Genomic DNA, 13,702 nt, shown 5'->3' with positions numbered 1-13,702 from the left:
ACTCATTTAGTACTCACAACAACCACTTGATTTATGGATTATTATTATTCCTATTTTAGAGATGAAGAAATTATAGCACAGAGAGGTTAAGAAACCTTCCAACTTCACACAGCTAGCAAGTGTCACATAACCCACGTAGTCTTCCTCCTGAAAAGAGACCCTTTAACTCTACTCCATGTCCCATATATTTTGGATTCCTTATAGTCTAGTTCAATGACCTATGAAGTAATAGGTGATTTTCATAGCTGTGCTTTAGCACTGTAGTTCCAAATTGGCAGTCCTGAAAGCATTGGAGAACCAAATTATTTTCAATTAAATTCAACACACATTTTTTGAGTGTCTGTCACTTACCAGAAAATCTTCTGAATGCTAAGGATTCACCAACTACCTCTGTGCCACTGAAATGGCAGAAGACAGAAAAAAAATCTTCGCCTGGATTCGCCATAAAGCAGAGTCTACGACAAAGGCTTAATTAAGTGAAAGTGGTTAATTTAGGAGTATGATCTCAGGAGACAGGAGTTAGGGACAGGGGAAGTGAAAGAAAAACTATGACAGAAACAATCAATGGATGCAGTAAGTCAGCCACCACTCTGGTTGACTAGGTGTTCTATTCCCTGGGACACTTTGAGAAAAGCATTCCTGGTTACCTGTCTGAACTCATCTCCTGTACCTTTCTTGTTCCAAGCAGACACATTTCCTACCTTTAAGCCTTTGAACCTGTGATTTTCTCTGCCTGAAATGGTCTCCCTCCAGATACAGGATGATTAACTCCTTTCATTTCTTAAGATTTTTCTCAAAAGTCATGTTCTCAGTGAGGTCTTTACCCCGTCAAGAATAACTTCCCCCCAAAACTTCCCATTGCTCCCATTGCCCCCTCCCTCCTATGGTCTTCAACTTGACATTTATCACTTTCTAATACTTTCCTTAACTCTATTGCTTATTGCTTGCCTCTGCCACTAGCATGCAACTGTGCCAAGCACGTAAAATCTTCTCAGTAAGTTTTTGCTGAGTGAAAATATAAAACAGTGTCAGAGGCATCCATATGCCTCAAAGATAGTTATAACAATTACAGCAAAGATCTGAAAAAGTAAAACATTCAGCTTTTGACAATCAAATGTAATTTTTGAGTTCATAGAAGTCAATAAGCTTCTGTATTAGAATGTTATCAAACAAAACATTTTCTAAATTTATTTCCGATTAACATATTAAAAACAATGTCAAAAAAATTGAATGGCAGGTTTTCATTGTAGACCACAGAGAAAAGGAAATCCATGATCTCACATCAGCAAGTTATTTCAAAGAGGAATAAGGAGCAGAAAACCTTTCCCTTTCAGGAAAGACAATACTGGGAAGAAACAGAGAGGCAGAGAAAACAGCCTTTCAGGTGTATATTATATTCTGCCCACACTCCTCAGGGTTAAAATTATGGGAGGATGGAATATTAGGTTGAGAGAATTCCCAAAAATGGAAAAGCTTTGTCCCATGTTCCACTTGGTATCCTGGTAATAGGTTACCATGAAATAAACCTCACACTGATACAGGGAGTGGAAAGGAGGGTTATTAGTGGGGAGGCAGTGAAGGGATGTGGTTAAACAGTTCCTCTTCCGGCAGGACTCGTGAATCCACAAAGCCCACACATAGCATAAAGGAGACCCAAGAGTTCCTGTCTATATGAAGCAGACACTACCAGTATTTCAAAGGCTAGCTAGGTGCTCATGCAACATGGTTGCAAGAGGAGGTCAAAGTCCTCTTATAGCTAAAGATTTCCAAATGGGCACTCAAAATTGGGAGCAAGTGGTGCCACTTCCACTCCCCCATGGACAGAATTATCAAAAAATTATATTAGTTATAGATGAATAAAAATCTACACATTCTTGCACATCTGTATAATGAGTGAATTTTCTACCCTACAACTATAGCATGTACATCACCACTTACCTCCCTAAACAGTTCTAGATTAAAGTACTATGATCCATTCCAGACCAACCTAACTAATCAATTCCTTATGTGCTACTTCACTTTGCTTTGTATAGGAACAGAACAATTTCTACTACAGTCTACTAGTCTGGGAAAAGATATGTAGAAAGGAAAAATGAGCTTTTATAGTGACTGAAATGTTGACTGTCAACATAATCAGGTGTATATTAAATACAAAAACATAGATATAGAAAAAAATATATACACATAGTCTACTTTCTTCTTCCATAGTCCCAAAGAAATTTAAGACAGACTTTTCTCCATATTAATCGTTCAGTCAACTAATACTTAAAGTAGGAACTGACACTCTGAAACATTTCCAAATGGAACACTAACCAAATATATTGCCATGTGACTTTAGGTGAAAAGAATGAATCAGGATATCTCTTAATAAATGTAATAGTTCTGAATGAAAAAAATTCTTCTTTTAATTTGATGTTAATTTTCTTCTTTCCATGTTTGTCTGGGAAAGACTAGGTCCATATAATCTATAAAAGGATCTCAGTTTTTGCATTGGTCATGTAATAAAGGAATTTAGTCCAGCCATTGGTGAATCTAATTACTATTTTTGAAATAAAAATAAGGAGTTATATCCTGTTGTTTTCGTTTGACAGTCACTGAGAGTTTCCTGGCTAAGCCATTAAGCTAATGCCATAGCAATTACCTAAATTAAAGGCTGGAGTATAAGACTCGCTGGGAAAGATGGTCATGAAGACCTATTAACTAATCAAAACCAACTACTCTATTCATCTTATAAAAATTCTCTACACAACAAGCAGGCAAGAATTATTAAAATACCATTTGGCAAAATTTGGTCTAGGTATTCAAGTCACTTAAAATACTATAACTGGTTTTAATATATACATCAACATTAAAGACATTCTATGAGAAATCCAAAGGTAAAGTAAGAAAAATGCATATTTTATTGTTTTTTTCCATTAAAATATAAAAATGGTTGTACATTATTAAAAACGGTTGATTTACCCCATTAAAATAATTTATAAAAATTTTCTTCTCACTGCTAGTACTACTCCCTGGCTGTTGATTTTATACTTAATCATTGATATTTGCTCCCTTTCTTCTAGTACCAGTTCTCACCCAATTATAGTTGCTACTAAATTGTAGTATATCATACTCAAAAGACATATTCTCTGTGGTTTCTTTAATGTAAAAAATGACTAGAAGTGAATGCAAATATTAGTGCTAGCAATGAATTCACTAATTGGAAAGTACTGCTGCAAGGTCAAGACAAGTAAGGAAATAAATAATCAAGAAATAGATCTGGTGGCTTTTACGTTCAAACAGAGTAATAATTAACCAGTTGACTTAGAGAAATATAATCTTTTCATCTCATTTAACATTACAGAAATTTCTAAGACCAAGAGCAAGGTAATCAACAAATTATAGTGAAATGTTTCCTTTAAGATTATAAAAATTAATAGCTCAAAAAGCAAAGTTAAACAATCATTATGTTGGAGTAGAATTCCAAAGTTAAAAATTATTAATCCCAATCAAGTTATTAAAAGTTAGATATGAAACCTAAACTGAATTTCTTTATGTTTTTGATAATGTGTCATTTTCAAAAAGTTGAAAAATTGACTAAACCAAATGGAGAATATACCTGTGTCAAACATTTATTTAGCTCATTAATGAGGAAAACAGAGAATATTAAACCTGGTTCCAAGGGCAGAAATAGCAAAACCCACCAATCTAAATATCAAAAACGTGTTCTTTTCAGTGGGCATAAAATATTTCCCAATTTACTTAAGGTCATAACTGTACAACAACAACAAATCCTCGAAGATTATTTTCGAAAACAAGAGAAGACTGGTCTCATTTTATCTTGACATATGATTGTAGCACAATCATATCTTGACATATGATTGTAATTAACCTCCTTGCTAAGGTAGGTACATCTAGAGCCATATCATGTTGAACAACTACCTAGACTAGAAAATTAACTCGGTGAAAATTTCACAAAGAACCTCAAATTACATTTTTAATAGATTTAGTATTCCAAGTTTTCAAAATTGCTCTTGTTGGCTGCTTTGGTCTGAAGCTAGGAAACCAAACCCACAATACTCATCTCAATAGATTTTAGCTATAGTATCTATAAATTTGAGTATATTGTTTTCTGCTCAAGGTCCCTAAAATACCGTGCAGTGTGGCCTGTTAAGAAGTAATGATAGTTTTGCTTAACGGTTAGAAAACTACATTGTTGTACTCATACACCTGACTGATCAGCTATGTAGTATTTATATACAAGTGATAATACAGATTTGTAACATTAGTTTTAAAAAGGGAAAGTTTTGTTAGGTATATTTTGTTACCTTTTACAGAATAAGAATTACATATGGAAAACCCTCTAACCATGGCACTTGATGTGGTGTGGCAGGGCAGTCATGAGTCACCTGCCTGCTGCAGTCACTTGTAAACAGGATTTTTATTGTTAGTGTTTTATGCATGTAACAGACTATGCACACTTTTAATTTTGTCAAATACACACATGCCACTATGACCATTTAGACTCCAGCCATGAGACTGTTCGCTCACGCATGTCTGTTTCCATCTCTGCCATGGCCTTGGCAGGCTGTGGGGAAGGCAGCTTTGGAAGGTCGTTGCTTCTGCCCACTCTTCATTCTTTCTTGTGCACTACTTTCTCCTTTGCAGTTAAGACGCCATGAGCAGGTGGATTCCACGCTGCAGGCATGAAATAAAAGCTTTGCAAAGGCAAAAAAAAAAAAAAAAAGAAGAAGAAGAAGAAGTAATGATATTAATTGCCTATAAGATCTCAAGTGCATCAGACCATTTTTTCTGGGACTGTTTCGTGGGCTTAGGTTTCACCTATGAACTGCAACCTTTGTTCTTTCATGGTGGTCTTGTCAGAACTGATGAATTAAGATTTATTCTCATATCTAACACTTCCAAGAATGGTCTTGGTTGCACAATCAGTTTGTCTATGTCCTGGTGAAAAGAAGGACAGATTTTCATTGAGCCTGTACAATTAACTATATTGCCATAACAAAAGATCAGAAAGACTCAAGAAAGTGTTCTGTTCCCCAATTCTGAAGCCTCAGGGAAAATAAGTTACCATTTAAAGAGTGTTTCATTTTAATTTACAAAAGTATAGTCTACTATATAAAGAGTTAAGGAGAGATTCAGAAAAAAGGCGAGGAGGGGTTTCTCATATACCCATTAGAAAAAAGAGCACTAAACGTAATATCAGCAATTAGATTTTCCTATTCTTTAAATCTTAGATATTAGGTCAGCAGTTTGCTTTCATGAGGTTGTCCTCGGGACTAAAAACAGAGTAACTAAAATCCTGACTCAGTTTTCTAGTACTATCTGACAGTTGTCTAAGTGGTGACACTTAAGATCCCTATTCTGTGTCCATAAGCCTTTATTTTGAAGTATCAGTAGTTAAAAGTATAATCAATGAAACATTTTTATTAATAAGTATAACATAATTGCATTCATAGTATTTAGAGAGGGTAGAGATTCTCTTTGATATGTCAACTATTCCCATGCAGATTTTACAATAGTGTGCAGATATTTAAGAAATATAGAATATAACATATAACTCAATTATTTACATCTTCCTGTTTTATGAAGTAAAAGGAAAAAAGTTTTTGATTGTCCATGGCCCTGGGAAATTCCAAAAATAGTTTAGATATAAAATTTATACTGAAAATAATACTTCTTACATTGTAGGATCTGATCTGAGGTAGGTAAAATCCTAAGAGTTATCAGTAGACATTTGGTCACTTAGGAAAGACCCACAGATGCCTGCAGTGAATGGTTTTGATTGGTTACCTATTAATGAAAGTGGCAATAAGATATTTTAAATTAGAACTGAGGAAATGTTATTTTGTTTGTGAATAATCATGGACACGAAAAACAAACACACTACCACAAATTATTAAAAATTATTAAGGCGAGACAGAATCCCTATTCTGGGAGCAGATTACACAGAATATTATTACCTCTTGTTAAGAGCAGATGGAATTCTTTAAGACTTATTCGCGGCCGGGCGCAGTGGCTCACGCCTGTAATCCCAGCACTTTGGGAGGCCGAGGCGGGTGGATCACGAGGTCAAGAGATCGAGACCATCCTGGTCAACACGGTGAAACCCCGTCTCTACTAAAAATACAAAAATTAGCTGGGCATGGTGGCGCATGCCTGTAATCCCAGCTACTCAGGAGGCTGAGGCAGGAGAAATGCCTGGACCCAGGAGGCGGAGGTTGCGGTGAGCCAAGATCGCGCCATTGCACTCCAGCCTGCGGAACAAGAGCGAAACTCTGTCTCAAAAAAAAAAAAAAAAAAAAAAAAAAAGACTTATTCACAATTTTAAGAGAGAGTAAACCAAATTCTAGTTTTACATAAATGTGATATTTGACAGAGGCTCATTCATAAGCTGCTACTTTAAAAATTATCTTATGAATAAAACCATCAAACCTGAACAAATTTGCCAAAAATTAAACACATTATAATACTTCTTTTTAGACTTACCATTTGCAAGTAACTATAAATCAAAGCAACTAAAATCCGCTTTCCACAAAACTTCTACAGTTGTCTATATCTATTCACATTTATTTTTTACTACCTTCTTTCATACTTTATAGCAACCAGCCATTTTTCCTTAGGATAACACTACTTTCCTTCTCCTTTTATCAACTAAAACAAGTTCCATTATCTTGATTTACAATCATAGCTCTCCAATTGCTTTTAGTAACATTTCAATCACCAATATGAATTTAATCCTTAACCAAAGTAAACAACTTCATTTCACAGAGATAACTGAGATACAGATAATTGAGACATTTTCGTCATACCCAAGCATTTTAGCAAATCATCAAAAATTGTAATCAAATATAACATGACTTTATACATGCATTCTTTTTGTACTTTTTTAAAGTAACAGAAAGTAATATGCATGTTAGCATGACCCTTAGAAATTATCTAAGTATCCAAATAACATCCACCAACTAATTAGATTTAACTCATTCCAGCTCTTGAAGTTAACTAAGGGGCTTGAAAATTATTTAAACTGATACATTACAGAGATAATTCGTTTTTTTTTTTTAAAGATTGTAAGAATTGTAATTCAATTTACATGATTGTTATTTTTTCTTGTTATTTTTTCATAAATTATTTGATAATAATGTTAGCTTTTCTAATCAAGAAATAGTACAAGAAATGTGGAAATCCAGATTAACTAATTTCCATGAAAAACAAATTCAAAACTTAAATAAAAAAACAAATAAATAAATGAATATGTTTATCTTATTTTTCACACAGGTGAAAGATATATTGCTGTTTTTTGAAACTAAAATTTTTTAAAGTCTATTTTTTTTCATCAATTGACTTTGATTATGAAAACTTAATTCTAAAATAGAAAGGTTTCTGATTGGCTGGTTTCTATAGAAAGAGCTTTCTGCTTCAGAGTCTAGTTCTTTTAAAGGTTTAGGACTTTAGTCTCTTTATATTTCGGGAATTCTGGAAATCTGAGATTTACGTAAGTTCTTATCCTTAATAGATAAAAAGAGACCTCTGTTATTTTAAAAGACATTGTAACAGATATTTAATACCTTTCAGGTATATGAAAATATTCTATACTCAGTCAATGAAAGGCAGTCTTTTCACTGTTACAAAACACATGGAAAACCTGGATACAAATATAAAACATGTATCAAAAATTTAATTAACTTGTTAATGAGGAAACTAGCAATGTAATAAATGCCATTTCAAGAGCACACATGGGGAAGTACTAAAGAAAAGAAGGGCCGAGCACAGTGGTTCATGCTGGTAAACCTAGCATTTTGGGACGTCAAGGTGGGAAGATCGCTTGAGCCCAGGATGTCAAGTCCAGCCTGGGCAACATAGTGAGACCTCGTCTTTACAAAAAAACAAACAAATTTAGCCAGGCACAGTGGTACGTGCCTGTAGTTCTAGTTATTTGAGAGGCTGGGGAGGGAGTATTGCTTGAGTCCAGGAAATTGAGACTGCAGTGAGCCATGATCATGCCACTGCACTCCAGCCTGGGCAACAGGGCCAGATTCTGTCTTGAAAACAAGAAAAAGAGCCAGATGCAGTGGTTCCTGCCTGTAATCCTAGCACTTTGGGAGGCTGAGGCGGGTGGATCACGAGGTCAAGAGTTGGAGACCAGCCTGCCCAACACAGTGAAGCCTTGTCTCTACTAAAAATACAAAAAAATAGCTGGGCATGGTGCCAAGCACCTGTAATCCCAGCTACTAGGGAGGCTGATGCAGGAGAATCACTTGAACCTGGGAGGTGGAGGTTGCAGTGAGCAGAGATTGTGCCATGGCACTCTAGCCTGGGCAACAAGAGTGAAACTCATCTCAAAAAAAAAAAAAAAAAAAAAAAGAGAGAGAGAGGGAGGGGGGAAAAAGAAAAAAAAAAAAAAAAAAAAGAAAAGAAGACTGACTAATGTCCTATAGAGAAATCAAATAATATTCTTAGAGCTATTTTTTCTACTAGGCAAACATCCTTTGGGTAGAGATGCAAGATCCTTTGCATTTCTACCCAATGAAAACCCACAAGTTAACATGTAACTTTACAACTTACATTCTAATCAATAGTAAATAGTATATGAAACAAAGGGGCATTCTCCTACAGAGTTAAACTACTGTACCTTTAAGTGGACCTATTAGACAAAGCTCCAGCATGGCACTGAAAGGATATGTGATCCTTTTTGCTTCATTTCTAAGGTGTAATTTTTCACAATAATGTTTAGTTATAAGTTGGGATTCTTGATAAACACGAGAGTTCCTGTGTCTTTAATCCAAATAAGAAAACTTAGTTAGATGTTTATTTGCACCAAAATTCATATTATTTATCAAAAGTTCATAGTTAAGCTAAACTTCATTTGTTGTCAGATGATACCAACAGGGATATTCTTAAAATCCTGGAAGTCAAGAGGAGAAATTTGATCATAAGGCTACAGAGGAATCAAACCGATATGAGTGATACTGGGTTTCTGGGAGCAGAGAGCATTCTAAAAATCAAGACTAATAGATATTTGTTTCAAAGGGTAATGTAGGGTATAATTTGAGTCTAAATGTAACACAGGAATGCTCAGACATGTCTGAAGAACTAATTAAGTAGGCCACAGGAGTTGACTCCTGTGAGTTCTAGGGTGGAAGGAATTTTGAACAGAAGGCTGAAGGAGTTTAAGAAATACAGGAATTAAAAAAATATATATTTTTATTTTTATTTTTTAAAATAAATAAAAGAAAAAAAGAAATACAGGAATTAAAAGCCTATTGGTGTAGTACACAGCCTGACTTCAGGATATTGAAGACTACAGGAATGGGCACCTCCCTGGCATCTTGAGGACTTACAGCTATGAGAGCACCAGTGATGAGTTTCCGTGTTTCAGAGAAATGTGTGCTTATGGTGTGTGGCCCTGCAGCAACAGTAGTGGAGAGCTCTTGCCCTCAAGTAACTATGAATAGAACCGAGTAACATAAGAACACTATGACCTCAAATTAAAAGCAATTTTACCTCTAACCTCAAGATCTCCAGAAAAAATATGAGCAACATTTGAGGGGCTATAGCCACTGCATTAGCAAAGAAGGACATGAGTCCACAAAATACGGGTTTTCAATACTACATGAACATTTGTACCAAAAAGTAGACAGTCTAGTGAAAAAGAGAGCTATTGAGAGAAAAAAATCGGTTGAACAATTTCTGATATTTTAGAATAAAAAGTAAACTAACACTGGTGTGCATTTAGATATCTAAGCTTTTTCTTTTATGACCTATGAAGACCTATTAGCACATTGATGGGTATTTGGGTTTTGTTTTTTGGAGAGTATTTTTTATATTTTTAAATAAGTAAACAATATTAGCTTATAGTGGGTATTTAATTATATTTCCTTTTCCTAGTCTTTGCTCAGAACATTTATAAAAGGGAATAAGAACCAAAAAAAATGATATTTGGAGTTGCCCAGGTGATGAAACAGGTTAGAGTGTTATTACTGTTTTTTTTGGGGGGGCGGTTCATAATTAGGTGAGTAAATGGAAGGGGGATTCCTCAAAATGGGGTGAAAGCATTCTGTGAAGATGCTCCAATTCAAACGATTGTTCAAATGTTTTGTGTTATCAATTTGGAAAGTAATTTCTGGGAGATGATTGTTCTCAGGCATTGGGCCTACCATGAAGGATAAAGATCCTCTCCTAACCATCCATCCTCGCTGCCTCTCCACAATATTCTCTGTGCTCTGGGTTATCTGGTTGATGTGGTTTGGCTGTGTGTCATCACCCAAATCTCTCATCCAAGTACTAACCAGGCCTGACCTGCTTAGGTTCTAAGATCAGACGAGATCAGCCACTTTCAGGGTGGTATGAGCCTAGACCCAAACCTCACCTGGAATTGTAATCCCTGTGTGTCAGGGCAGGGACCTGATGAGAGGTTACTGGATCATGGGGGTAGATTTTCCCCATGCTCTTCTCATGACATGGAGTGAGTTATCACGTGATCTGATGGTTTAAACATCTGGCACATCCCCACTTGCTCTCTCTCTTTCCTGCTGCCATGTAAGATGTGCCTGGCTTCCCATTCAGCTTCTGCCATGATTGTGAGTTTCCTTAGATCTCCCCGGCCATGCAGAAATATGAGTTAATTAAACCTGTTTTCTAAATAAATAACTCAGTCTCAGGTAGTTATTTATAGCAATGTAAAAACAGACTAATACAGTCGTTTTACAATTATCTTATCATTTCCTCTGGCCACCAATTCAACCACTGATGCACATGCACATATAAAACATATGCATACAAATATCTGTTACAAATAAATTACATCTTCATAATTTTACACTCAACACGCCTTATCCATAAATGATATTTTCAGAGTTGTTGAATTCATTAAAACATTATTGTGGAAGATTCTCAATGTTTCATATTTTCCTCAAACCTTTCTCAACCACAAAGAAGCTGTTGGGTTTGAATACCAACCAAACCTTTTCCAGTTCAGCCTCCCTGATCCAACCTTGTTTCTGCCACCCTCACAAAAGATTTTAACACAGAAAAACCAACTAAAGGTTTAGCTACACTCCTTTTTCTTTGAGTTACTGCTGTTATGGTCACAACAAATCATTGATTTCTTTTGAAAAACCAACCAGGTAATAGCAATTTCTGCTCTGGAATAGCCTCTTTGTTAAAAGAAAAAGGTGTTGTCCCTCTGAATTTTCTATTTTGTCATACAATTCAGCTGCATTTTACTCATCTTTAAAATAAAAATAAAGGTCAGGTCCACTGGCTCACACCTGTAATCCCAGCACTTTAGGAGGCCAAGGCAGGAAGATCACTTGTGCCCAGGATTTGGAAACCAGCCTGGGCAATATTGTGAGAATCCCTCTCTACAATAAAATACAAAAATTAGCCAGGTGAAGTGGTTCACACCTCTAGTCCCAGCTACTCAGGAGGCTGAGGAGAAAGGATCACCTGAGCCCAAGGAGGTTGAGGCTGCAGTAAGCTGTAATTGTATCACTGCACTCCAGCATGAGCAGCAGAGTGAGATCCTGTCTCAAAAAATAAATAAAATAAAAATAATTATGCTTCCTTGCTGTCTTGCAATGTAGCAAGAATTAACTGCATCTTTAAAATATATAGTACTCCTTAGTACCTCATAAGTAAATATAATAAATATCTAACATATTATTTCTATAACGTTGGTAAGAGATTTTTCTCTTTATGGCTTGCTGGAAGGTATTATATATTGTGGTTTAAATTCTTAGTAAAATTTCTTTTATAGAATTTTAAGATTTTTATTTCATATATTTAAGGAACACTTTTATATGAAAAGGTATAATTTGAAATTAGCTACAACTACTGCTTTTGCTAAATAACACAACTTTCAAAAATAGATTTCAAGGTATCTTGTTCCAGCTTCCTACTCAGGACAGGCCTCATCTCTATAACCAGCCTGATAAATTGTCTTCTAAAACCTACTTGATTTTTCCATAGGGACTACAGGAAGAGCAACACATTGCATTTTTTAAATTTAAAAATAAACACGCAGTGGAAATGAAAAGCCAAAAATAGGTTATGAAAAAGGTCTTATAAAATCGGCATACCTCAGACAAGACTGTTAAGAATTTTAAAAAAGAGAGAAATAAAATGGATTTAGAATTAAAAAATGCAACATAATTACAGCTTTTTAAGATTAAAACAAAGGATATTATCAACTTAATGTGGATAATTTTGGAAACTTATATGAAATAGTTAAATTAGAATGAAAAAGAAATTTACTCAAAAAGGACTGAAGACACTAAAGAGCTTTGAGCCATAATGAGCTCAGGTCACCCTGAGAGCCCCTGCCTCAGTTACCAGGAAGCAGATAAGGGACATCTCTGTTTGCCTTCCTGTACCTCAGGCTGGTTTATATACTAGCACTTTTTTTTCTTTAAGTGATATATTTCATCAAGGACTGGAAGAAAGTTCTTGGGTGTTGAAATAGTGTTAACCACAGCTCAGCGTCGTCTATGATATTGACAGACTGCCTAATTTATAACATACGTAAGAATCACACCTGGAGTGATGAGGCAATACTTCATTTAAATCAAACTATGTAGAGAAGAAAGGAGTCTTATATTTGCCAGATGTAAAACTGTATTTTAGTAGCATTCCATGTAAAAGGTCACTGATTATCACAAATAGTCCCCATGTGGTAGGAGATTGGGAAGTTAAAAATGATATGGTCACCTTGAAGTCTGGGTATTTAAAAAAAAAGTAAAAAGAAAAAATGACATGTTTTCCTTTAACATGGTCAGAAAAACATCTTAATCTCATTTCCTTTTTCCATTCCAAAAATAATTACTTATTTACTTAGTACATGCCTAGATCTCTGAAAATATTTATTATTTGCTGATCAAAATTATGCACTCTATTTATTTATTACAACAGAAAATTGTAAAGATTGAGAAAATATATATCACTATCCCTGAAATATACACTGTGGCTCTTGTAAATATGCAATCATATAAAAATACATCAAACAGAAAATCACCTTATTTAAGTAAGCTTATCTTGCTACATACTTGCATTGTGATGGCTGATAAATATTGTAAGCCTAGGAGAAAATACTTCAGTCAGAGATCTGAAACACTCTTTTCATTACCTTGCTAATTGCAGACTCATACTTGTATGCCAGTGATGCCTGAGTATATTCTAGACACTCAGCTAAGTCTGTTAACTGTATTATCTCATTAAATTTTCTCAAAAATCTTATGGAATAGCTATTATTTTCCCAACTTACTAGATGAACCAAACAAAAAAAAAAAAACACCAAAACTCACACACTTACATATATCTAATAAGTTATGCTATTCTTTTCTGCTTTTCTATCACTTTTCTGCTTTTCTGTCATTTTTCTATTTCTACCAGTTACCAAGGAAGAATAGTTAAAGTAGCCAATAATGAATGTTTAAAACATTAAAAAATTGTGCCTTATATGTGCTAGAAACAGTAATTTCAACATAGTAGGTAGACTTTTGGCAGTGTGCTCTTCTCATCATACTATTTGTAATCCAAATGTTCATTTTGTGTTATTTTCCATGTCGGGCTGCCTTTGATTTTTCCAGATTTGTGTTGTTGTTAGTAGAGGATAATATACAATGTCATTAATTCTGCTGCAAATCTCCATGGGGTGGACCTTGTTAGGAGTACAGAATGATCCGATTCAACTTCATCCTGTTCTGTA

The sequence above is a fragment of the Sapajus apella genome, unplaced genomic scaffold (assembly GCF_009761245.1).
Source record: "Sapajus apella isolate SASKATOON/1434 unplaced genomic scaffold, GSC_monkey_1.0 scaffold18, whole genome shotgun sequence".
NCBI classification, from domain to species: domain Eukaryota; kingdom Metazoa; phylum Chordata; class Mammalia; order Primates; family Cebidae; genus Sapajus; species Sapajus apella.
The sequence above is the reverse complement of the archived record's forward strand: the minus strand, read 5'-3'. Positions refer to the sequence as shown.